A 22,736-nucleotide genomic window follows, 5' to 3' on the forward strand; every position below is an offset into this window, starting at 1 on the left:
CGCGCGGTCGCCACGCAGTCTGAAAGTCCTGGGTTCGATTGCCCGTATCTATACACAAGATTTTTTACTTGGAGATTCTCGTGTTACAACGCCGCCAACGCCAACAAAAACGTCGACACCGGCTTTTCTGCGTCACGGGCGCTGTCGCTGTTGCGTTTCGTGTGCTGTGCGATGGAAGTGCATGTTAAAGATCCCCTGGAGGTAGACATTTTAGGGGTTTAGTATAACGGAAACATGCACCGGACGCCGGCTGCGCACGCGCACGCGCCGAAGCGGTGGCCTTGTGATACAGCATCCGCCTAACGTTACTCAAGAAATCATTCTCACGCACCTCTCTCAAACTAACTGCGGCAGAAACGCCTTTCCTTACATTCAGCAACTTTCGACCGAAAGACAATCTTACATTCGAATCCAGGATAAGTAACATGGCCCTTTTCATTTAGGAACCAAGGGCGAGGTGCTCTCTCCCCTGTTATTCAATTTGGCTATGATGCACCTACCAGCCCAGCTGGGCGCTGTCGCCGGTGTGCCGCATGCGCTGTACGCCGATGACATCACCCTGTGGGCCACACAGGGTTCCCTCGGAGACATTGAGGCCAACCTGCAGGAGGCGGCCGGCGACCATAGTGGACCGTTACGCTCGCCGCTGCGGCCACGAATGCTCACCCCAAAAGTTTTAATTTGTACACCTACGCCCCTCACCAAAGTGCACAGCCAGAATTGCATTGACTCTTGAGACAGGTCCAATCCCTGAACATATCGAAATGCGGGTACTGGGTCTCTTTATACATCAACACAGAGAGTCAGAAACGACACTGACCAACCTCCGTAAGGTGGGGGCCAGGTGGGCCGGATGGTCCGCCGGGTTTCTAACAAGCGCGGGGTGTTACGATCCAAGGACGCCTTGCGGTTGGCGCATGCATTTGTAACCACTCGAATCCTATATTCGACTCCGCACCTCCACCTGCGGAAGCAAGCAAGTCATCCTCCGCAAAACTATTCAGCGGGCCCCAGCTGGGCCTACCCGCGAACCCCTCCAACTAGCGCCTCTTGGGGCTGGGCATGGTGAACACATATCGGGAGCTCTGGGAAGCCCACTTGATCAACCAATACACACGTCTCTCGAAGACATCGTCGGGTCGCCGCCTCCTTGCCCGACTACACTTCCAATACACCACCCTCATGAAAGAGCGCGTACGTATTCCATCCCAGTAGAGATGCGCCCTCCACGTGCGTCCTCTTCCCGCGAACGTGAACCGTGAGGACCATAATGGCCGGCGCCTGGCGCGGGCGGAAGCCCTGGCCCGCCACTATGGATCGCAACTTGGCGAATCCTACGTGCGTGCCTCCGGCCCCCACCATGGGGGATGGTAGACAGCCACAGTAGTCCACCAATTCAAAACAGTAAACGGTCTTACTTTCCGAGCCCGTGACATAATACACGCGGAGGAGGTCGTCATTGCGTTGGCTGCATCTGATCTCACTTCAAAAGCAATTATTTCCGACTCGCGAGGGGCATGTCGGAACGTCGATCAGGGCTGGGTACCGTATCTAGCCTACCGCCTTCTCCAAAACAGCGTCTACACCGGGGACCCTGCTCATTGGAATATCGCTTGGGCTCCTGCTCACATATGCCTTGAGGGAAATGAGGCAGCTGACGCCGCCGCCCGCGCGCTCTCTCACCGGACGGTCCCCGCCGACCCCAAAATCAGGAACTCGAATTCACTCTGGCTCACTCCTTCAAAGACATTGTTTTATTCTACCACTCTGGCCACGGCATTTATCATCGCCCGTGTAAAGGTCTCTCAAAGGCTTCCGGAGGAGTGACTTCTGCTCCGCCTGTATACTGATACTTTGCTGTGCCCGGCAGCTCTCAAACACTTCGACCCTTCATTCTCGGGCAGCTGTCCGCACTGTGCGGAGAAGTCTTCGGACATCTACCACATAGTGTGGGCCTGCCCCTCCAACCCTGCTATCCCCCCTCACCCCAACCCCACCCGGGAGGGCTGGGAGGCGACCCTGCTCGGCTGCTCTGACCTACAGGCCCAACGGGCCCTTGTTGAGCGCGCTCGGGCAGCGGTGGATGCCACTTGGGTCCCGTACTAAGGATCCCACCAAGTGTTTGTGAAGGCCGGCCCCTTAACAGTCGGTTCAGTCATACCTCCTTATACCGACAAAAGTCTTTCATCATCACCATCATCTCAATTGGAAGGTGCTGGGTTTGATCCCCAGTGCCGCCGGGAAACCACTGGCTTTTCTTGGGGGTAGAGGCGTCCCCTGGCTTGGTGCTCAGACCTAAGGGGGTTACGTCTCGAAATGGGGGCTATAGTGGCTCTGTGCACCGTTACCAAGGAGGATACTGGGCGTCCCTTCCCGACCATGGACGGCATCAGCATCAAGCGTCCGTCAAGGACATGGTAAGCGCCTGCCATGAAAGCCCCTGAGGGGCTTTACCTGCCATGGGCGTCGCCGGACACCTACCGGTAAAATAGGTAGGAGCGGACCCCCCTGCCTGGCCCCCGGTCCTTTCGGTGGGGCTGCAACACTCGGAACCCTCTCAAGCCTATACCACAAGAGAATCGCAAGTACGGGAGCATCCTGCCTGGCCTGATGAAGCGCCCGAAGTGCCACCTGCGGGAACCCACCGGCTAGGTGCTCGGCCACTTAGATTTCTCCATCTGGATGGGGGTTCTAAGGCGCTCCCTCCTACGGGGGTTGACCGGCTCCCCTTCCAACCGCGGTTGGCGTTGTGGTTGAGCATCCCCCAAGGCCTTCGGTGGCACTTCGTTGTCGCCGGGTACTTAGCGGTGAAATAGGTACGAGGGCCCTCCCGGCCTGATGCTCCGGCATCATCATCATCATCATCAGCCTGACTACACCCACTGCAGGGCAAAGGCCTCTGCCATGTCTCTCCAATTAACCCTGTCCTTTGTCAGTTGCCGCCACTGTATCCCCGCAAACTTCTTAATCTCATCCGCCCACCTAATTTTCTGCCGTCCCCTGCTACGTTTGCTTGCTGAGGTCCCATGATGCTCCGGCATCATGGGACCTCAACCCTCGGAAAGTGGGCCCATCCCGGTCTGGGAAATTACTGTGTTGGCAGGGGCGACAAACTTTTCGTTGCGTTGACGGGCCAGTGATTTGTTCCATCGTCGAACAACCCTAAATCTGTCTTGTGCGGTAAGAGCCCACCTGTGGCCCTATTTTATTCTCAAGGTGGGGTCAAAGACCCATTTCTCAAGCATTTCACCCTAAAGAAGCCAAGCACCGAACCCCGTACCTTTCGCATGCAAGGCGGGTGCTGAAACCACTAGGCCACCGCTGCGGTCATACTGAAGACAGGGAGGACATGATATACATAGAGAATTTGTTTTTCGTCAAATTATATATTTGGATCCACAGTTTTCTCAAAACTATTCTCGAAATTTGTGCCCGATGCGCGAAAAACGTGAGAAATAGGTCCTTACGCAAATCAAGTTGTTTTGCAGACGCAAACGTCTCTCTGATACGTTTGCAGCGACATGCAGTGTTTGTCAAAAGTACCTTATCCACTGGCAAGCGCCACCGACAGCGCCGCCTCTCGGATGCAGTACCCCTCCGGCCACAGTCCGGCGGGCTTCAAACAACTGTACTAGTTCACTGTTCTCTTGATGAGGGCTGCATTTTTTGCTTTGAATGTGTCAGCTTAATATCTTCCCCTAGTGTATCGGGATCATTTCTATTGAAAATTGCTTTTGAAGAATGGAAAGGGGGCAGTAAAACGCTGTGCGGTCCTTTGCTTCTTTCATGAGAATGGTTATCTTCTTGCGAACAAGTGTTTCTTCGGTAGAAATGTACCTCCGCCGAAGGTGACGTCATCATGGGGCCCCCTACGAAGCGCTGTGCGCTGAGGAGAAGTCTATGCGCCATCGCGGCTTTATTCGGCGATTACGTCACCATTTCAAACGATATAGTATAAAAAGATTTCCCATACTTTAGCTCCATGTTCCACATAATTCGATACCTTTAAGGTCATAGACTTCGATAACTTATTCAGATGCCCTCTAAACGGATTAGATGCGTCTTAAGCCACAGGTCACGGCAGGATTGCGCGGAGAGTTATGGAGATTCAGCTCCGATGTCCCACTATGCTATCGTAACGGGTATGGGCTTCTTTACAAGATGAGCTGGAAAATGGGTGAGAACAGTGAACGGCCAGCGTCAGGCTAACCACAGCCCGGGCCCTTCTTCTTCTTCTCCTCAATAAACATGGCACATACCCACGCAGGGGGATTGGCCAAGGGACGTTGGTGAATGCCAAGTCCTCGCCCTTCAACCTCGCTCCCTTCTCCCCTGCGCGCCGCGCCACTCAGCGTAAGGGGCGTAACAATATTAGCGAGTCCTTTCTCGGGATGGAACTTTTCATCGTGGAGTGTGAAATGGGGTGAGACTCTTCAAATTCGGATTAAAGCCACTAACTTCTAGTACGGAGACACTTCGCATGCCACTGTTAATTGTAACGAGCATGAGAACATTTCGTGCTAAGTTACAACAGATTGCTCTAGGTCACCTTTAAAATGTACTTGAAAGAACCAAGAAAATTTGTTCCTCTTACCGTGCCCCCTCCCCTCAAAGTTATATACATGTAAAGGCTTACTAGGTGTGCAAAAACGGATGCTTCATGAAGAAAGTGAGCAAACTGCGTTTGTAATCGAGAACACGATTGCCAAAAGATCATTTCTACTCTGAAGTGATCTGAAGAGTAAGGGTACGAAAGACGCTCATATAGGCCCACTTGTAAAAGCACTGCTGCAGTGTTTATCTTTGACTTCTTTTTTTTTCTTCTTCTTTGCAGCGACCTCTGTTGGCGTTCTTATTTCTTCACTGTTTTTTTCCGGCTCCGAGTGGGCCCGGAGATGCCCACCTGGCTAGCTAGGCGTTAGGTGCAGGCTATGGAATCGCAGTGATCGTTTTATTCCTCTCTTATCTCGCTCCATCCGCAGCGCGGCCGTTACCACTTCCACGAGCACCTGCGCCCCTGTTTTTTCCGTCCGCCGCAGGCGATGCGCGAGAGGCGCTGTCTGGCCCTCAGATCTATGCGCCGCGAGAACGCGCCGTGACGCCGCATCTGGTGAAATTTCGGCTCCCATAGAACTGTTCAAGCCCAAAGTCAACGAGCAGGATGCGCCTACGCGCGCTGTGGTCCGGAACACGTGGTCCGGAGACTTTTGTCCCCGACTGTACGTGAGACATCATTTATAATGAACCGTCTGCCCTGATTGAAGCTGGCTATGAAATGGTAGCATGGGGACCAAGCCACAACAAGCTCAATCCACATATCATTGTTTTAACCCTGTATATAGATTCATCCATTACGTTACTTTAATTCCTTGTATATAGTGTACATAGCTGAATGTTGCAGTGTTATATCTGTTGTTTCCTTCCCGATGCACGCTGCCACGTCTCTGAAGCTCTCGCAGAGAGGTTGGCTGCATGTTGAACGCATACCGTTGACCGTAGAACCATTTCCTTCCAAACCTGGTTGTTTCTTTGTTGCTTTGTTGTTGATGCGCACTTTTACTGTTGCTTCATTTGTTGGTGCAACCATGTGCAAACAAGGTGAACGGAACAACAAAGCCTGTTACAGGTTGCAGTGAACGAGGTGGGTAGGTGAAAAACTTCCAGGAAGAACTTGATCATAGGTGGTGCAGTTCTTGCCAGCAGTCAGCCTGCGAGAAGTCTTGCCTCAAAGAGGACAAGATGTGTAGTTTTCTGGACCTCTGAAATTTTTCGTTTCTCTTTGCCATTTGAAAAGCTCAACTTTTCAATCCTGAAAAACTAGTGGTTGCGCCAAGTTAGCACCAGAAGTGAACAGAAACAGGACCATCGAGAGAGGAAAATATGCTGAATCCAGTTTCATTAAATGAACAAAACGAGGTTTCGGTTATTGAGCTAATGGTCCCCACGCTTGGCCATTGCCTGCATTTAACGTCTTTCCTGTCTTTTAAGAGCAGTTCGTGGCCCTGAATAAACCACCTCATGTTTAAACCTGGCAGAACCAGCGGCACTGCTTTCATTGGAATCCACTCCAGGCAGAGGCTGTCTGTGCATATCTGCAGCACCTATGAGAGAGTAGCACCATGTGCAATTAACCAGACTCGCTGCTGGCAGTGGCCTCTCAAGAGCTCTAGCCCAAACTCGACCTTCTTTAGCTGGAAGTGGCACCGTGAAAGAAGCTGCCAGAGGAACATGCTCGGCTCTCCTAGCGCATGAAAGCGAAACTGTCTCTGTTGTCTTCTCATTGCCATGAATCGCAAAATTATGGGAAAGTGTCTATGTGCGGAGGAGACGCCAAGAATTAGAACTGCATCTCTTGTTAGAAACTGTGCAAGACATGCGATTAAATGCATCAATGAGTAATTACTCCCTTATTACAAATCTACTCTACCTTGGGGGATTCCCCTAAACATGTGACCAACGCTGTTCCCACTTCGAGTTATTGATCAATTCGCTCTCGCCCTACCATAAGCTTGCCGTCCCGGTTAGCTCAGTTGGTAGAGCGGCTGCTCTGGTGAAGCGGTGGTCCCGGGTTCGAACCCCGGGCCAGGACGAATTTTTCTTTAACTGCGAAGTTTCTGAGAAAGCTGTATAGCTTTCCTTTGTAGCCGTATGGCTACGCTCGGGTGGATGCCAGTGAGTAATTACTCCCTTATTACAAATCTACTCCACCTTGGGGGATTCCCCTAAACATTTGACCAAGACTTTCAAGAAGCAAACTAAGTGTAATTTCCCATGGAGGCTTTAGGATGAAACATCTCCAGGCATTGCCTCCTTTAAGCTGCCTCCTTGGGATGAATGAAGTGTCACTTTCTCATTGCTCTTTTTGCAAAGCTGCTGCAGCTTGAACATCAATGCAATGTTCCTCTGGTGCTACCTACCGGGCTCTTCTAGCTAATGAAATGAGCTTTGCGATTTTCGTTGCACTGTGTCAGGGGCGCCTGTAAGGTAGTTTGCGACACAGCTCTCGTGCTTCTCCGTTTCATTGTTGGCTGGTTTGTTACACATTTGTGTGGCTTCGTGTGCTGCCTTCGAGAGCGCACGGATGAGCAGTGGAAAAACTGCCCGCGCTGCGTTTTTAATGAAACAAAAGGAAGATGAGTAGTACAGCTTGCGGTGTCTCTTGGACTAGTCCTGGGTTATTACCCTCTCCCTTGGGTAGGATGACTGTAGCAGGAGAGAAAAGACACACCCGCCACTTTGAGAGTTGTTGCGCTTCCCTACCTTTTGCTCACTTATACAGAGCTGCTGCGCAGAACGCGCTGGCCAGCACAGCTGTGAGAACTCTCTACTGTCTGCATGTTGCCTCCCTCGGCCACCGCCCATTGTTTTTTTTTTGCATGAACCGATGCATCTTTCCGTGTCTTGTGTCAAAAATTGGGCATCGTCCACAAATGTTGCTAAGGAATGATGGCCTCCCAGCAAACCAAAAACCTCTCAGAGACATCTAGCTATAGACATCTCTGAGAGGTTTTTTGGTTTGCTGGGCTAGCATTGGCCTCTAGTGGGCATAAATGCTGTTCGCTTGAAATATCACAGCTGTGCTTTCCAGTGCTTTCTGCGGACAGCGGCAGACGGAACCCAAGAGATGCGTGTTCTGTGGCTCTGCGAGGGAGGGGGGAAAAAAAAAAAACAAGGTCTCTAGGGATTCACGGCAGGCTTCCTTTTTGATATTGCCAGCGAGAAACGGCTAGCGGTTGTAGTTTGCTTCGGATACAAAACAGAAACCCAGTCTGCATGGGGCCAATCCTTGTTAAAGCAGTTACCACTATTACAGCGTTGGTATGTTGTGCGCAAGGTTAAGGTTTGTTATACATGTGAAGCTCTGAGATGACTATGAGTGTTCCTCTGTGCGAGTCTTTTGAAAGCTGGGAATGCTTTGTTTTTGGGCGTTGAAAAAAGAAACAAACACCAGTGCGTAGCTCTTTGCTGTGCGACTGACACTCTGTATGGAAGCCACTTGTGCCGGTGAAGTGATCGGGGCTTATTCGTCCTATGCTGCAACGCTTTGTTCCCGGGAACAGGCTGTAGCGGACTTACACTACTTCGCTCTCCACCCCCATGGTGCATGCATGCGGTGACGTGCCACCCTGTCAAAAACCCCAGTGCCAAACCACAGTAGCCTGTCGTGGCGTTTCGTGTGTGTAGCTCGTGGTAATGTGCCCTTGTACTGAAGCACAACAGCTGGAAGCTGATGGTGCTTTTTTTTTTAAACCACCTATTGGGTGCACACCCATGGTCAAAGCACAGACCTTCCCTTATGCTACTCTCTGAAACCTTAGGTAATTGGTAAGCTATCTTGACCCATACCACAATTGCTGTGTAGTTCTAGAAGCTGGCCGTTGTTAAAAGCAATGAAATTCGTACCCTTAGTCGGCATGCCTGAATGTTAAAGAAATCGATGGGACCAAGCACGTTAGTTTTTTACTGCTCGACCTGTAGCTTTGGAAGGTGATTGTGTGTGCTAATTTTTTTTACTGTTATGCCATAGCCTAGTGACGTGAAAAAAGTTCATCACATGTAGGTCGTCTCGGGCGTTATTCTCAGGACAGTAGGTGCGGCATCCCCTCTCTTCTTCTACAATATGTGCTCTTGCATCCGGAAGAAAGTTTCAGTGATAAGCATGTTCTTGTGCTTCCTTCCTCCGATGTCCCATTTATATCCCGCACATGTCGCACGAAGTGAGCGAAGTAGGGTTGCCTCGATCTCTTCAGCGGGCGAGTGCTTTCGTACAGAGCTGAAGGTAGTAGATCGGACACCGACAATGCCATCGCACTTGGAGACAGGGGAAGGGAATGTTGACTGTTCACGTAGCCATCTTCCCCAAATTCTTTAGTTCCTGTGTTTTGAGGACGGAGAATTGGGAAAGGAGCATGATGCCAGACAGGCAACCTCCAGTGAGGTTGTGCCATTCGCCACTGCGTTCGTAGACGCCGCCAAACTCTGCCGAAAGCAGGAATGCCCTGCTGTACATTTGTCATATGCTGGCCAAAAAATGAATTTCTGTTGGGGTGCAATGTGCCTTCACATGAGTATGTGGCGCAGCTTACGTTCCTGATTTTATTTCTAAACAACAAGGCTTCAGAACCGTCGCATGATGCTCCTTCCCACTTTTTCTCTGCCCCGTGTTCGACGGCAACTACAGTCGATTCGATGGTCGGTCTGCGCTCTTTGACTGCCAAAACGCCCGAATGTTGTCTGCTTCAGAGGCGTTCTTGTCTCCTTGTTTTTATCTTGTCGATTGTGATAACAAATCAGCGCGTGCTGTATGTTCTGTGCATTTCTCCTTGTTCAGCGCTTACTTTATTTTTGTTCTGCCATTGCAAAAAGAAGCGTGTGCCTGTGTGCAAAACGCGTGGAGAGGCGCAACTGATCCGTGTTTGCTTGTTTGGACTGAGATGAGAGCGAGTGTTTTCATTGCCCCTGGCAGCGCCCGCTGTTGTGGGGCTGCGCAGAGAGCGAGACTGTTAGAATCTCGGAGATATTTCCATATACATCTGGAAAGCCAATAAAATGTGCATATTTTTCATGAACACGATATGTATGTCTGCTCATATTGATCCCATGACTACGCTCAGGTGTCCTAATACTAACCCTTTCAGGCGCCATTTTTGTTTTGACTGAAATTAATTATTTTTCATCTAAGTAGTATATTCAGGCCTCAAGAAAGGGAATTTGTTAGTTTTCGAACGTGAAAGACCAGCAGGTAAGTTTTTACAGCGATGTGAAGAATTGCGTACAAAGTGTCAGATTTGTTAGAAATTATAACACCGAAATGTGTGTCAGGTAAACACCCAAGGGATCGTGGAATCACTTTGTGTTTTGAAGATTCACATTACGCTCGAAATTAAGCAAAAACAATCGATGTTTTCACTCGCGGCAAAATCTGTCTGCACAAAAACGGCAGACAAAGTGCTACCTAGCTTACTCTTATGTGAAATATTATTTACTGCATTCGCTACATGGTACAAAAAAAGCAACTTATTTGCAACAAGAAGGGTCCTCAATTTGACTGAAATAATGAAATCACTGTTAAGTGCTCCAGTTTCTCAGAAAAAGCTGTTAAGTTTGCCGCTTACACAATTGTGTACAAAGCGCCGGAAAGGGTTAACTGTACTGAGCTGCCATTTGCAAGACAGCAGATGCGAAGGCTTGTTCTGTGTCTGTCACTACTATCTGAAACTAAATCACCCCTGCCCCCTCCCAAGAGGAGCATGTCAAATATTAAGGGTACAAAAAGATTGCTGATGGCATTCTGCATGTTCACGGCCAAGTTGGAATGGCTTTCAGGGCCTATTGTGAACAGCATCAGCACGGCACATGAAGTGGAGCTTGGAAACACACCTTTACCAGCCTGCACACATGACCAGTGTGGTGGGCAAAACATTGAGCTGCTAACAGCATGGTGCAGCATGTGTAGAGGAAAGGCTGCACTGTGACATTATCCCAGCTGTGCTACTGAAACAAACATACAGAAGTACACAATGACAGGTCATCCGATTGTATAATGGTTGCTGACACCTTAGCAATGTGTGCAATGACAAGAAGTAGGAGAACTGTAAATTTTTTCACTGTAGCCAAGGGTAGGGAAATTAGCCTCGGCTGCTATGGCATACGAAAGAAGCCAATAGACACTCACACCAAGGGAAAGAGTGCTTGCCTGGCAAGGCTGGCAAGTGCCATATGCAATGTTCACTGAGGAAAAAGAAAAAATTAGCTGTGGTACTGTTCAACCTGGTTAGAGAGCGAAATCTATGTGTATTGGGCAACTAAACGCGGCTTGGCGTGTAACGTTGAGTGGGTTCCAGACACTGGATAGGCAGTGCGCCCACCCTCGCAGGTGGCAGTCAGTGGTTGATGGCGAGAGGTAGCGCACCCAATGAACGCTGCAGCTTATTGCTGCAGTGCTGCGTGTCTGCCACAACGCTGTGAGCGCTAACGCATGAGGGCGACATCTCTCTCTCACTACCCCACGTACCTCTTAGCGCGATTCAGGCGTCCACTGACCCAGGGAGCCAGTTGTGCGCCCTTCCTTTCCTCAAAATCGTCGGAGTCTGGAACGTTGTCAACGCCAACGCCAATGAAAACAATAAACGCCGACAGCCTATGGCTCAGTGCCGCATTTCTGCCACAACCTTGTCAAAGCCAACGCATGCAGCGCACATGTCACTTCCACCCTCCCAATACTACCTCTCCCCTGGATGCCTCCCCAGAGGCTGCAGACGAAGCCGCCATTGCAATTGCCATCACCCGCACGCAAGCTCGGTACATTTTAACTGACTCCAAAGCTGCGATATTAAATTTTATCGCCACAGCGTTAAGGGCCCCGTGTCGCTGAAAAGCCGGTGTTGTCGTCGGCGGCGTTGGCCGTGAGCGAAAAATCCCAGGAGCCCGCTACTTTTCCTCTTCGCTTGGCGCGCACGTAGCGCCATCAGACGGCGCCCACTAAAACCTCCTCCACGCAATCACAGCCGCCTCGATCACGCGCGCGCGGCGATCCAGGTGGCCGTGACGCAATGTACGCCACTGCCCCAACAGATAGCGCGCGACGGCAGCGCCTCCTAAAGTTTAGCGCCTCCCGCTCGTCTCGTTCGGGCGCAGTGGGGCCGTGCGGGGACGCAGGAATCACGCGGTGAGCGGCGAACAACGCAGCGCACATCCAAGACGCATTCGCCACGAAGCTTGCGGCTTGCTGCCCGCTCGTTCGGTGCGGAAGCTATGCTGACGTTCGTGGCATCGGATTTGTTGAGAGGCCTCCTACAGACTCTGAGCGATTTCCAACGGGCTAGGCGTCGCGCGAACGGGCGATGGCGTTCCGCGTACTCCTTGGCAGGCTACGACACGCTGTCGCGTTCCTTTTGCTCGAGGCCGAGTCCATGTCCCTGCATGCTTTCAAGAAATCTGTGAGGATATATATATATAGGGGTTGGTTACATTCGTCGAATTTCCCTATAGCCTAAGGAATATAATCTATTGTCAAGTAGCCTTTAAGAAAGCCAGAAGCCCAAGGTTGCTCTGATCCTATTAGTGATTACCTCTGTGACTACCTTGTAGGCAATAGACAATATGCTTATCAGTCTAGTTTCTTTAATCTTTGACGCCCCTCTTTTGATGGATTAAGATAATATACGGGTCCCCTGAAGATTTCAGTACACTTGAGGTCGTGAGGCATTGTGTTACAAGGTGGCAAGTTTTTCTAGCACTACCTCCTCACCATTCACCAGTAGATCTACACTTACCTGACCTTATCCAGCCTACATGGGTGGTGCCTAAAGAGCAAATGGGTCAGCAATGGTTGGTGCAGTGAAAAATTTTGCAGTGATGTTACATTTTACTTTGAACTGAGTTAGCTAATGAGTTTTCATTACGATACCATTATTTTCAGAACGACACAATAAAAAGCCAAATTTTTGTATTTTATACAGTCATGTGAGAATACACTGAACGAAAATTAATCATGTGTATTCAACAGTTTTAATTTATAAAGAGAAACCCAAATGTGACCTTAATGCATTATACTGAAGGAAACAAAAACATCAAGAATTTGTGTTCTTAACGGGGCAAGTAGGTTCAGTTGATAAGAGCATAAATTGCTGAAAAAAGCGAACTGGAACATGCCATAAAGCACACAAGAAGAAATAAAAACGAAATGTTCTCCGAGTGTGACACATGGGCACCTTCAAAAGGGCAAGCTTTTGCTAGAATCCTCACCCTTATGAGCAGCTCGTGCCATGAGGTGAGGAATGACAGGCATAGAAAAACTGGTGATAATGAGTGAGGGCAATGCACACAGTGTGAAGAGAAGGGGTGTCAGTGTGCTATGTAACTCTACCTGCTCTTCCATGAAGCAACTATTATGATTAAAGGGACAGTGAGGAGAGCTCTATTAATATTTTTTTTTGAAGCAAAATCCGATAGTTCGGCATTTCATGGCTTTGTTGCCACTTGGCCGGCAGCGAAAGATGCATTTATTTCTAAGAAATTTGGATTCGAAGTTGAAAAAGTTTTTCCCGCCGCTCTGATTCAAACTTGGGATTCTCCTATGACGACACAGGACTAAGTGACGTGAAACATGACGTAACGCAGACTCCGTGATTTCTGGCGGCCAGCAGTGCGGCCTGGCAGCAGCCGAAAAGAAAGCTACCGCCGGCCGCACGTTGAAGGCATCTATCGGCTATTGCGGCCGTCGCTAACGTCGCTTTGTTTACGTTTGCACCGCGTTTTTCCAGCGTTACTATGGATCCCGCTCTCGAAGTGGTCAAAGAAGTTCTCGCAAATAGACACCTTTAGCATACCGTTTACCTTGTTACCGTTAGCCGAATACCGGGTGCCCGCCTACCGCCGGTCAGCAGGCGTTGATTGGTCCCGATGCTGCAGGCGCGCGCGTAGCTGCCGGGCACGTGGCGCCATCTGGTGACGTCAAGGAGATTTGCGCATGCATTGGCTGCGCCTCAGTGATTCGTGACTTCACGGGTCCTAGCATTGCAAGAACCATTGGTTCTAGCAAGACTGCTTTGTCCTATGACGTCATCACGCTTGTACTTGCGAGTTTGGCCTGTGGCGGCGATACCTGTATTTTGGTTTTCTACGTTACAAGAGCGTTGTTGTCAGTATGAGTGGCGTTTTTGTAATCAGGAGCTGGTATTCTGTCGATACAAGTCAACTTCAATTTCTCCTCAGTGTCCCTTTAATGCGTACAAAATGGTGTCATCTGGTTATCACTAGGCCAGTGTATTCCGTACCACATGCCAGTGACAAGTGGACATAGATAAGGGCTTCGGTGGGCCCGTGCCACTTTTGGGGTGGAGACACTGCTCTTGTCAGCGCCGTACTACGTCAGCTTTCCCGTTTGGTTGCACTGAGCTCAGCATGGCTGCAGACCGTCTAGAAGAGAAGTGTGCAGTTACTGCATACAATTCTGCACATCTGATGCTCCAAGAGCATCCCCAGATTGTTAAATAAACAAACTAGTGTTCATTATGCAGAGAAAGCCAATATTTCAGCTTTGTGAACAGTCCTCTCTTTGCTAACAAAACCATGGTACTCTGCATTATGAATACTTTTCCAACAATTAAGATGAGTTACTTTTGAGCTGCAGTTGCATGGTTCTCAGAGTGACATTTGAGGCATGCAACAGGTTCTAAAAAATATCTTTTTTGTCCATGAAAACTGGTTTGGTTTATGGAGGTTTAACATCCCAAAGACGCCGTAGTGAAGGGCTTCGGAAATTTCGACTGCCTGGGGTTCTTTAATGTGGACTGACATCGCACAGTACACAGGCCTCTAATTCGACCGCTGCGGATGGGACTGAACCCACATCTTTCGGATCAGCAGGCGAGCGCCATAACCACTGAGCCACCGCAGCAGCACATCCATGAAAACTGACTATCCTTAGGAAATTCAGTTTCAGCGCTGCCCGCAGCCTGATGAACGAATGCGATTAGTAAGACAAACGTACCATTATTTACAAGCAATTCTCACATTTTGACAGATTGCTCACATGGTAAACAATTCTGTTTACTTCTTTTTGAAGCAGACCAGTGACCAAGAGGCACTTTCCCTGAAAGCTCTGAAGCAACATTATCATTTAATGAAAGCATTAGCTGCCCAGACTTATTTTATGAGCTTCCTTCTATTTATGAAATTTATTGTAGCAGTCATCTATGCAGAATCTGCTGGCTCAAAGTTTTCTTCCATAGCCTGGAACTGCCGTGCATCTATGCTTAATTAAATTTTCACAAGTGCATGATAGCCTTAACTGGCTATATGCTATCAAGTTCTGAGAACAAGCCGATGTCACCTTATGTTTAGCATTCCCAAGTTCACCAGCTTACACACACAGGTTGCAGTTTCAGGTTTAAACCGAAAAAAAAAAGATAAACATACACTGAAACTAAATCACAAAATTTAGTTTTAACCGTGCAAAGATAGGATTCTTGAGATTTTGGCCACAGCTATCTGGCTAGTGAGCACGAGTTACAAATGGTCAAATGCAAGATTCAACCAACTGTGGAAGACTAGAGCTAAGTAGTACATTTCGAAGCCTTGCTTACTACTTTTCACACAGGCTTAGTGCAGACCGAGAGAATCCACTACCTCATGAAGCTTCGTCCACTAACATGTATCACCTTCACGCCAAAAACTGTCATCACCTTATTAGATCCGTTACTTGACCTTGGACGTTTTTTCAGGGCATGTAAGGATACTGTGAACATTTGTAGCCCTAGCAAGGCACTGTCAAAGTGAAACCAAGTACAAGCATCCACAAAAAGTGTCTTGTTCTAGCTGCCGCAAAGGGTCAACAGGACTTGCATCGCTGCTTAGACGGAAGTGTTCCATAACCTACCAGATATCTAAGTGCTACAGTTGCTCCTCTGAATAGCTGTACTGTTCAGGTGAAGTGACTGCCTGACAAATGAACATCACCGAGATTTGAAGGAACGCTTGGTTGTCAACTGTGCTGCTGTTCCATGAAATGAGACCTTAACATGTTATAACAGAAATGTAAATTTAATCTGGACAACAACATCCATTGTGCTGCTGTTCCAAGAAATGAGACCTCAAGACATTATAACAGTAATGTAAATTTAATCTGGACAACATCTTGTGCGTAGGTAAAAAAAATTAGCTCGATCGCAGCGCAAGCTTAGGGAATACAACGCACAGTACTTGAGTTGCAGGAGTTCAGAGAGATTGAGATTTTAATTCAGCGCCCCGTTTGGTAGCTAAGAACAATCTCTCAGTGGAGTCTTGCTTATTTACCTATATATTTAAATTAACATTAAAGGCCCTCTTTCGAGAGTTCTGCATTAAGGGGACGAGCAATAAAACATATAACAAAGCAGTCACAACAAAACAACAACAAAACAATGTTCCACGCATTACTGTAGAAAGTGTCACACAAATATCATAATCACATGAAATACAAACATACACAAGTATAAAACACCAGAAAAGGCACATCTGCATCTCAAGAAAAAAAAAGGACTTTAGATGATCGGGTGAAATACAAAATATTTCAATGTTATGAGGAACACAAGCACACAATACTGTACACTATCATTTGCTTCCAAAGAACTGTTCATTCCATAAGAGCTTGATTTGCTGGCTGACCATGCTCTGGAAGAGTTGCTCCAAGGAGCACTCCATTGCTGTTGTCTAGCTGCTCTCATCTCAATTTCAATCAGAAGCTGTGCACAGTCCTTTTTTATACACGCCATCATAAAAACTTCTCTCTCCATGAAGCATGCCTGGTTTGAATGGAAGAAGCCGAAGCCTTCTGTAGGCACATTTTTATATGTTCGCTGAGGATGTTCAGATTTGAATTTACAGTAGACAGCTCTTTCTGAAGGTGGCTTGTTTTTAGCCGTTGCGCTTTTAGCTTTCTGTTCGCCTCAGAGCAACGTTTTTGCAAAACAGAGTTCTTCTTCCGGAGTTCAAGCACTTCACTGACGAGTTCACTTGTGGACATAGAAAAGACATTTGCTGATCCGGCTGCACAATCACTGATACCTTCTTGGCACTCTTCACTCATTTCATTGTCACTGCTGCCCCAGCAACATTCTTGTGGTGCTGGCGAGCCTAGAGAAGACAGATTGGCTGATCCTGGTGGACAGTCATCAGCGTCTTCCTGACTCCTTTCACTCATGTCATTACTGCCAGAACATTTTTGTGCTGCTGATGAGCTCGTAGAAGGCACATCTGGTGATCCTGGTGCACAGTCACTGGTACGTTGTTGATGATTTGCACTCGCGCCACTATTGCCAGAGGTGCAGTCTCGTGCTGTTGACGAGTTTTCTTTTTTTATAGAATCATCGACACTGGATGCAGGGCTGGTTTGTTGAGGAAGCGGCTTTTTGCGTTTAGGCTGAGCTGTAAACATACAAGAAAGTGAGAAAAAAATTAATAAGCTAGAAAAAGAAAGGATAAAGCTGTTCCTGCCATACAATTCACATAGGTTTAAAAAATGGTACCAGTCGTCAAGCTTGAATGACATGTAATAAGGGAGTAATTACTCACTGGCATGCACCCCAGCGTAGCCATACGGCTACAAAGGAAAGCTATACAGCTTTCTCAGAAACTTCGTAGTTAAAGAAAAATTCGTCCTGGTCCGGGGTTCGAACCCAGGACCACCGCTTCACCAGAGCAGTCGCTCTACCAATTGAGCTAACCAGGACGGCAAGCTTATGGTAGGGCGAGAGCGAATTGATCAATAACTCGAAGTGGGACAGTGTTGCTCAAATGTTTAGGGGAATCCCCCAAGGTGGAGTAGATTTGTAATAAGGGAGTAATTACTCACTGGCATCCACCCCAGCGCAGCCATACGGCTACAAAGGAAAGCTATACAGCTTTCTCAGAAACTTCGTAGTTAAAGAAAAATTCGTCCTGGTCCGGGGTTCGAACCCAGGACCACCGCTTCACCAGAGCAGTCGCTCTACCAATTGAGCTAACCAGGACGGCAAGCTTATGGTAGGGCGAGAGCGAATTGATCAATAACTCGAAGTGGGACTGTGTTGGTCAAATGTTTAGGGGAATCCCCCAAGGTGGTGTAGATTTGTAATAAGGGAGTAATTACTCACTGGCATCCACCCCAGCGCAGCCATACGGCTACAAAGGAAAGCTATACAGCTTTCTCAGAAACTTCGTAGTTAAAGAAAAATTCGTCCTGGTCCGGGGTTCGAACCCAGGACCACCGCTTCACCAGAGCAGTCGCTCTACCAATTGAGCTAACCAGGACGGCAAGCTTATGGTAGGGCGAGAGCGAATTGATCAATAACTCGAAGTGGGACTGTGTTGGTCAAATGTTTAGGGGAATCCCCCAAGGTGGAGTAGATTTGTAATAAGGGAGTAATTACTCACTGGCATCCACCCCAGCGCAGCCATACGGCTACAAAGGAAAGCTATATAGCTTTCTCAGAAACTTCGTAGTTAAAGAAAAATTCGTCCTGGTCCGGGGTTCGAACCCAGGACCACCGCTTCACCGGAGCAGTCGCTCTACCAATTGAGCTAACCAGGACGGCAAGCTTATGGTAGGGCGAGAGCGAATTGATGAGATGACATGGTTAAACTACAAGGGGCTTTTCGAAAGCAATGTTTCCTATTTTTATGGAAACTACAAGACAGACGGAGAACGTAATATTGCAAGATTTCAGCTACACAGTTTTTTTTCACATAGTCACTAGCATTCGTTATGCACTTTTGTGAACAAGAGCCTGTATGCTGTGCCTGCAAAAATCTGAACTAGCAGAGGTAACCCACACTCTTACAGCTGTTTGCTTTGGTTTGGTTTTAGGGGGTATAACGTCCCAAAGCAGCTCAGGCTATGAGAGATGCCGTAGTGGAGAGCTCCATGTAATTTTGACCACCTGGGGTTCTTAGCGTGCATTGAAATCGCATTGTACTATCAGCGTCAAATGAAACGCGAACAGCACAACTCACAGATATTATACGAGGGAGGCAAAATACATGAGCAGTTGATTTTCCCATGGAAGCCGAAAAGACCGCTCTTTTGAAATGTTAATAGCCCACGCCTGTATTTCACCTCCAGCCTCTAATATGCTTGATTGTTTGTGCTCGCGTTTCAGGTGTTTTGTTTGCGTTTCATTTGACGCTGATAGTACACATATCACCTCTATCGAAATGCGACTGCAGCGGCCAGGAATGAACCCGTGTCTTTCGGGTCACCAGCCAAGCACTATAACCACTGAGCCACCACGGCGGTTGTGATGACAGCAGCAGAGCAAAATGAATGTTGCCCACATAGTTCATAGACCCTAGAAGATGGAGCTTTAAAGGTGCTAAGTCCAGACTTGAAGCTGAATGTCGTAGGGCGGGTCAGCTAAATTTTGCAACATGCTCCATGGTCACGAAACCAGTAGACACGTAGCCCGTTAATATGACCACTGTTAATAAAAAAGACTACAATTATGGACAATTATTCTGGGGACCAAACTTTTCTCATGTATTTTCGCCTCGCTACTGTGGAAACTCGCTCTCTGAAAAATGGCCAGGGCAAAAATGCATACAGTCTATTGGTTTGGTTTGGTTTATGGAGTTTAACGTTCCAAAGCGACTAAGGCTATGAGAGACGCCGTAATGGAGGGCTCCGGAAATTTCGACCACCTGGGGTTCTTTAACGTGCACTGACATCGCACAGTACACGGGCCTCGAATTTCTCCTCCAAAGAAATTCAACCGCCGCGGCCGGGATCGAACCCGTGTCTTTCGGGTCAGCAGCCGAGCACCATAACCACTGAGCCACCGCCGCGGCGCATACAGTCTATTGAATTTCATGTAATCTTGTTGAGTTAATATGGACAGCGATGAGAACCGAAGCTCGACTTTCCTTTCTTGTATTTCCTTTCCTTTCTAGTATTGCGAGTCTTGGACACCAGCAAAGAGCAGTGCCAATGTGCAAACCCTAGAATGAAGGCTTTGTTTTCTGGTTCATCGCTTTCCAGAATCATAGTGCCTGGTGAAATCGCCTTACCGTTTGTCATATTGCATGAATGGTTTCCAAGCATGCTCTCTCTGCAGATTGTGTAATGGCGAAAGTCGCCTTCAGCAGATGCCCACCAACTTACAGCAGATATGTACCAGTGGTTTCTGGTATATGAGAAGGAACAGGAGATATGTCTTCTCGTTATGAGACTCAAGCTATAGGGGACGCCGTAGTGGAGGGCTCCGGATAATTTTGACAACCTGTGGTTCTTTGCATGTGCTGACACTGCACAGTACACGAGCCTCTAGCATTTTGCCTCCACTGAAATGTGACCGTTGTGACTGGTACCAAACCGCGTCTTTCGGGTTAGCAGCTGAGCAGCATAATCACTGAGCCACCATGGTGGCTAATTTTTAAAATAATGGTAACCAGGATAAAACACATGGAGCTCTCATAATTCTGTCTAGTAACTACTTCGCTGCCCACCACTATGCAAAGAAGCAGACATTAATCACAGTTTTATTTTCTGAATACTTTTTTCTTCATGATTCGTTATTACTTATTACGGACAACTCACGTAATACAGTTTCACTCAGAAACCAAAGTGTATACATTTACAAGGCGCAAATTCACTGGGCGTGGTGTTATCGTGTTGCGAGTGCAATTCTGGATTTTTCTCTGGCACGACTATGCATATTCAGGATTTCAGCCTTGTGATAACAAAGATTTCCAACACCTTTCCAAAGACATTACAGCTAACATTCAGTTGTGTACACAGCTCTTCAGTCGTAATTCATTGATTATCAAGGATTAGGTAGTTGGAGGTGCTGTTCATATGAGGGATGGCAAGTGGGTAGGGATGCCCAAAGCATGGCTTAAGTACATCTTTTTACCAATTCCGAAATACCCTATCCACTGCCTCACGGTACTCACATGCATTGTATTGTCTCTGTAGACCTTAAGCAAGCATTGATGAATGTCAGTGGGTGCAGTTTGTTCACCAGCGAGGAATTCAATAACACACGTCTGTTTTGTTTGCACCTCTGCGTCAGATGCCGTTTTTGTTGAACGCTGCTCTCCTGCTGTCCGTTAGTCAAAAAGGTATTAGAAGGAAGGCCCTAGCTTTACAATGCCACCAATATCTGTCTCAGATTTCGTACAATAAAAAAAAAATTGGACGTATTACTTTCAGAGCGACCCTGACACAATACCGTGCTGTCTCTAGTTCGTACAAAAAGAAAAAAAAACATACACGTTAATAAGGATATGCGATGCCTCTTTGTCTCCTCTGTGATTCCTTTCTTCCCAGCGCAAAAGTAGTTTACTTAAGGAGTACTTAAATTCACTAACAAAAACCAGTGTTCTAAACACAACGTTTCCGAGTCGACATGTTTACTTCCTAGTCAACACATGATGTTCACTTACGCTTGAAGTCGAACAGCAATGGTATAGCTGATTGTTTAAGCAGACGCCGTCCATCCTGGCGATTGGCTTCATACTGGTTCGCGTCAAAATGAAGCTGAAATAAGGTAATTAATGAATAAACAATGAGCCTGTATTATAACATAATTAACATTCATCGTCATCAAGACTCTCGGCGGACCAATTTAAGGGGCGTGGCCTTCTTGCGTCATCTGCGACACTAAAAGCACTGACACCTGTTGAGATAAATGCAAATGACAACGGCGAACTACAGCGAAACGCCAAACGTTGGAACTGTAAACAGATCTTTGTTTACACTTATGATGAAGCACTAGGATACGCTACCTTCCCATGCTCGTAATAAGAGAGAAACAGCTAGACTCCTTCGCCAATGAACTTACTGCTCAGCCGGTCGCCTTTGACAGCCACTAATTTTAGTGGTTACCAGAACGTGACGTTCTTCTACCTGCTGACAACCTTACCTCGCACACTTTGGAGTTGTCAGTAGGTTTCCAGCCCTCTCGTTTGACCTGGCATTCCCACGCCTTGCGGCGCACGCTGTCTCGCGGAAAACGAAACAGCCGCTGTCCCTTTCTATCACTGCCAGAGCACCCGGGAACGCAACAGCCCGTCATAGTTTGATCGCCCTGCAGTCGCTAAGCTGCTGCATCACACGCACAGCACAAGCTCACTTCAAGTAGCTGGAATGTTGTTGCTACCGCCAGATCAAAACATTCGCGCCACTCGACGGTTCAGCCGCCACACCAATATACAAAAGAAACAACGCACACAAAGCACAGTAGACCCAAAATGGCGTCGGCGCGAGCATGGTTTGTTTGTTTGTTTGCGTAAAAAAAAATCCGCGGGGCGGCGCTTCTTTCTTTTACCACGTGGAAGTCAGCAAAAAGCGATTGGAGGATTGGTGGTTGAAAAGCAGAGATGTGGCATAAGGTTAGAATAGTAGGAAACCGTAGGCAAAGTTGATGGAGAATCTTAATGAGAATTGCCAACACAGTAAACAAAAAAATAATAAATAAAGAAAAGCTGAGCATGGTGGCAATTGCCACCACCCCGTTTCAAAGGGGGCGCTCCTATCCATCCATCCATCCATCCATACGTGATCTTCGCGCCTGCGCGCGTTATTTGAATGGCGCTTGGAGACCCGCGCGCGTGAGATGATGTCGGGAGAAATATAGCAGGCGTTAATAAGAGAAAATAGTAGCCATTAGTAATAGCACAAAACGGGGAAGCAGAATTTCTTATCCCCAGGAGCGTGCCAGCCTGTTGACAAGAAACGGGAACTGCACGGAACACGCGAGCTCAAACCGCGCCGAAGAAAAAAAAAAAGGCCTATGATTACGGTTCTCGGTAAAAAAGAGCGAGAGTTAATACTCTTATTATGAAGCTTTTGTGTTAGCCACTAAATTGGTTGCGGGCTTGCCGCACTCCATAAACTAGGGGGTGGGTACAGGGTAAAGGGGCGATCGGGACAGTGGGAAGGGTTTGCGTAGTGTTCTCGGCAGTTGCGAACTGAAGGTTACGGGCGATGACGGTGCAGATACACACTAGCCGTTGCGTATAAAGGCTGAATTTTGCTCAGGATGGTGGAAAGTTCAGGGTGAGGTGATGGAATGGTCTGTTTATTTTCTCGAAGGTTGTCGTAGAGTACAATGCGATGTTTGAGCGCAGCTTCTCGACTAATCCGTTCGTACTTATCCTCACGCTCACAGTTCGTTGAAATTAATGACCATAAGTCACAAATCCGATCTATACAAAGTGGTGTGCCTCAAGGCAACATCCTTGGTCCCTTCCTTTTTCTATTTTATATAAATGACCTA

At 47.8% G+C, this 22,736-nt stretch overlaps 1 long non-coding RNA gene and 3 other non-coding genes across 4 annotated transcripts; all 4 read right to left on the reverse strand.

Moving 5' to 3' along the window:
• Positions 1–15,692: 15,692 nt before the first annotated feature.
• On the reverse strand, positions 15,693–21,666 carry LOC149337013 (uncharacterized). Its single transcript, XR_016284590.1, has 3 exons — positions 21,381–21,666; positions 20,902–20,995; positions 15,693–16,908 (listed from the first exon to the last, which is right to left on the reverse strand). It is a non-coding gene; the product is annotated as an uncharacterized LOC149337013 (long non-coding RNA).
• TRNAT-GGU (transfer RNA threonine (anticodon GGU)) lies at positions 17,139–17,212 on the reverse strand. The gene has a single exon. It is a non-coding gene; the product is annotated as a tRNA-Thr (tRNA).
• TRNAT-GGU (transfer RNA threonine (anticodon GGU)) lies at positions 17,419–17,492 on the reverse strand. The gene has a single exon. It is a non-coding gene; the product is annotated as a tRNA-Thr (tRNA).
• Positions 17,699–17,772, reverse strand: TRNAT-GGU (transfer RNA threonine (anticodon GGU)). Its single transcript has one exon. It is a non-coding gene; the product is annotated as a tRNA-Thr (tRNA).
• Positions 21,667–22,736: the final 1,070 nt, after the last annotated feature.

Source organism: Amblyomma mixtum, chromosome 7 (genome assembly GCF_055824585.1).
Source record: "Amblyomma mixtum isolate Tamu chromosome 7, ASM5582458v1, whole genome shotgun sequence".
Classification (NCBI taxonomy): Eukaryota; Metazoa; Arthropoda; class Arachnida; order Ixodida; family Ixodidae; genus Amblyomma; species Amblyomma mixtum.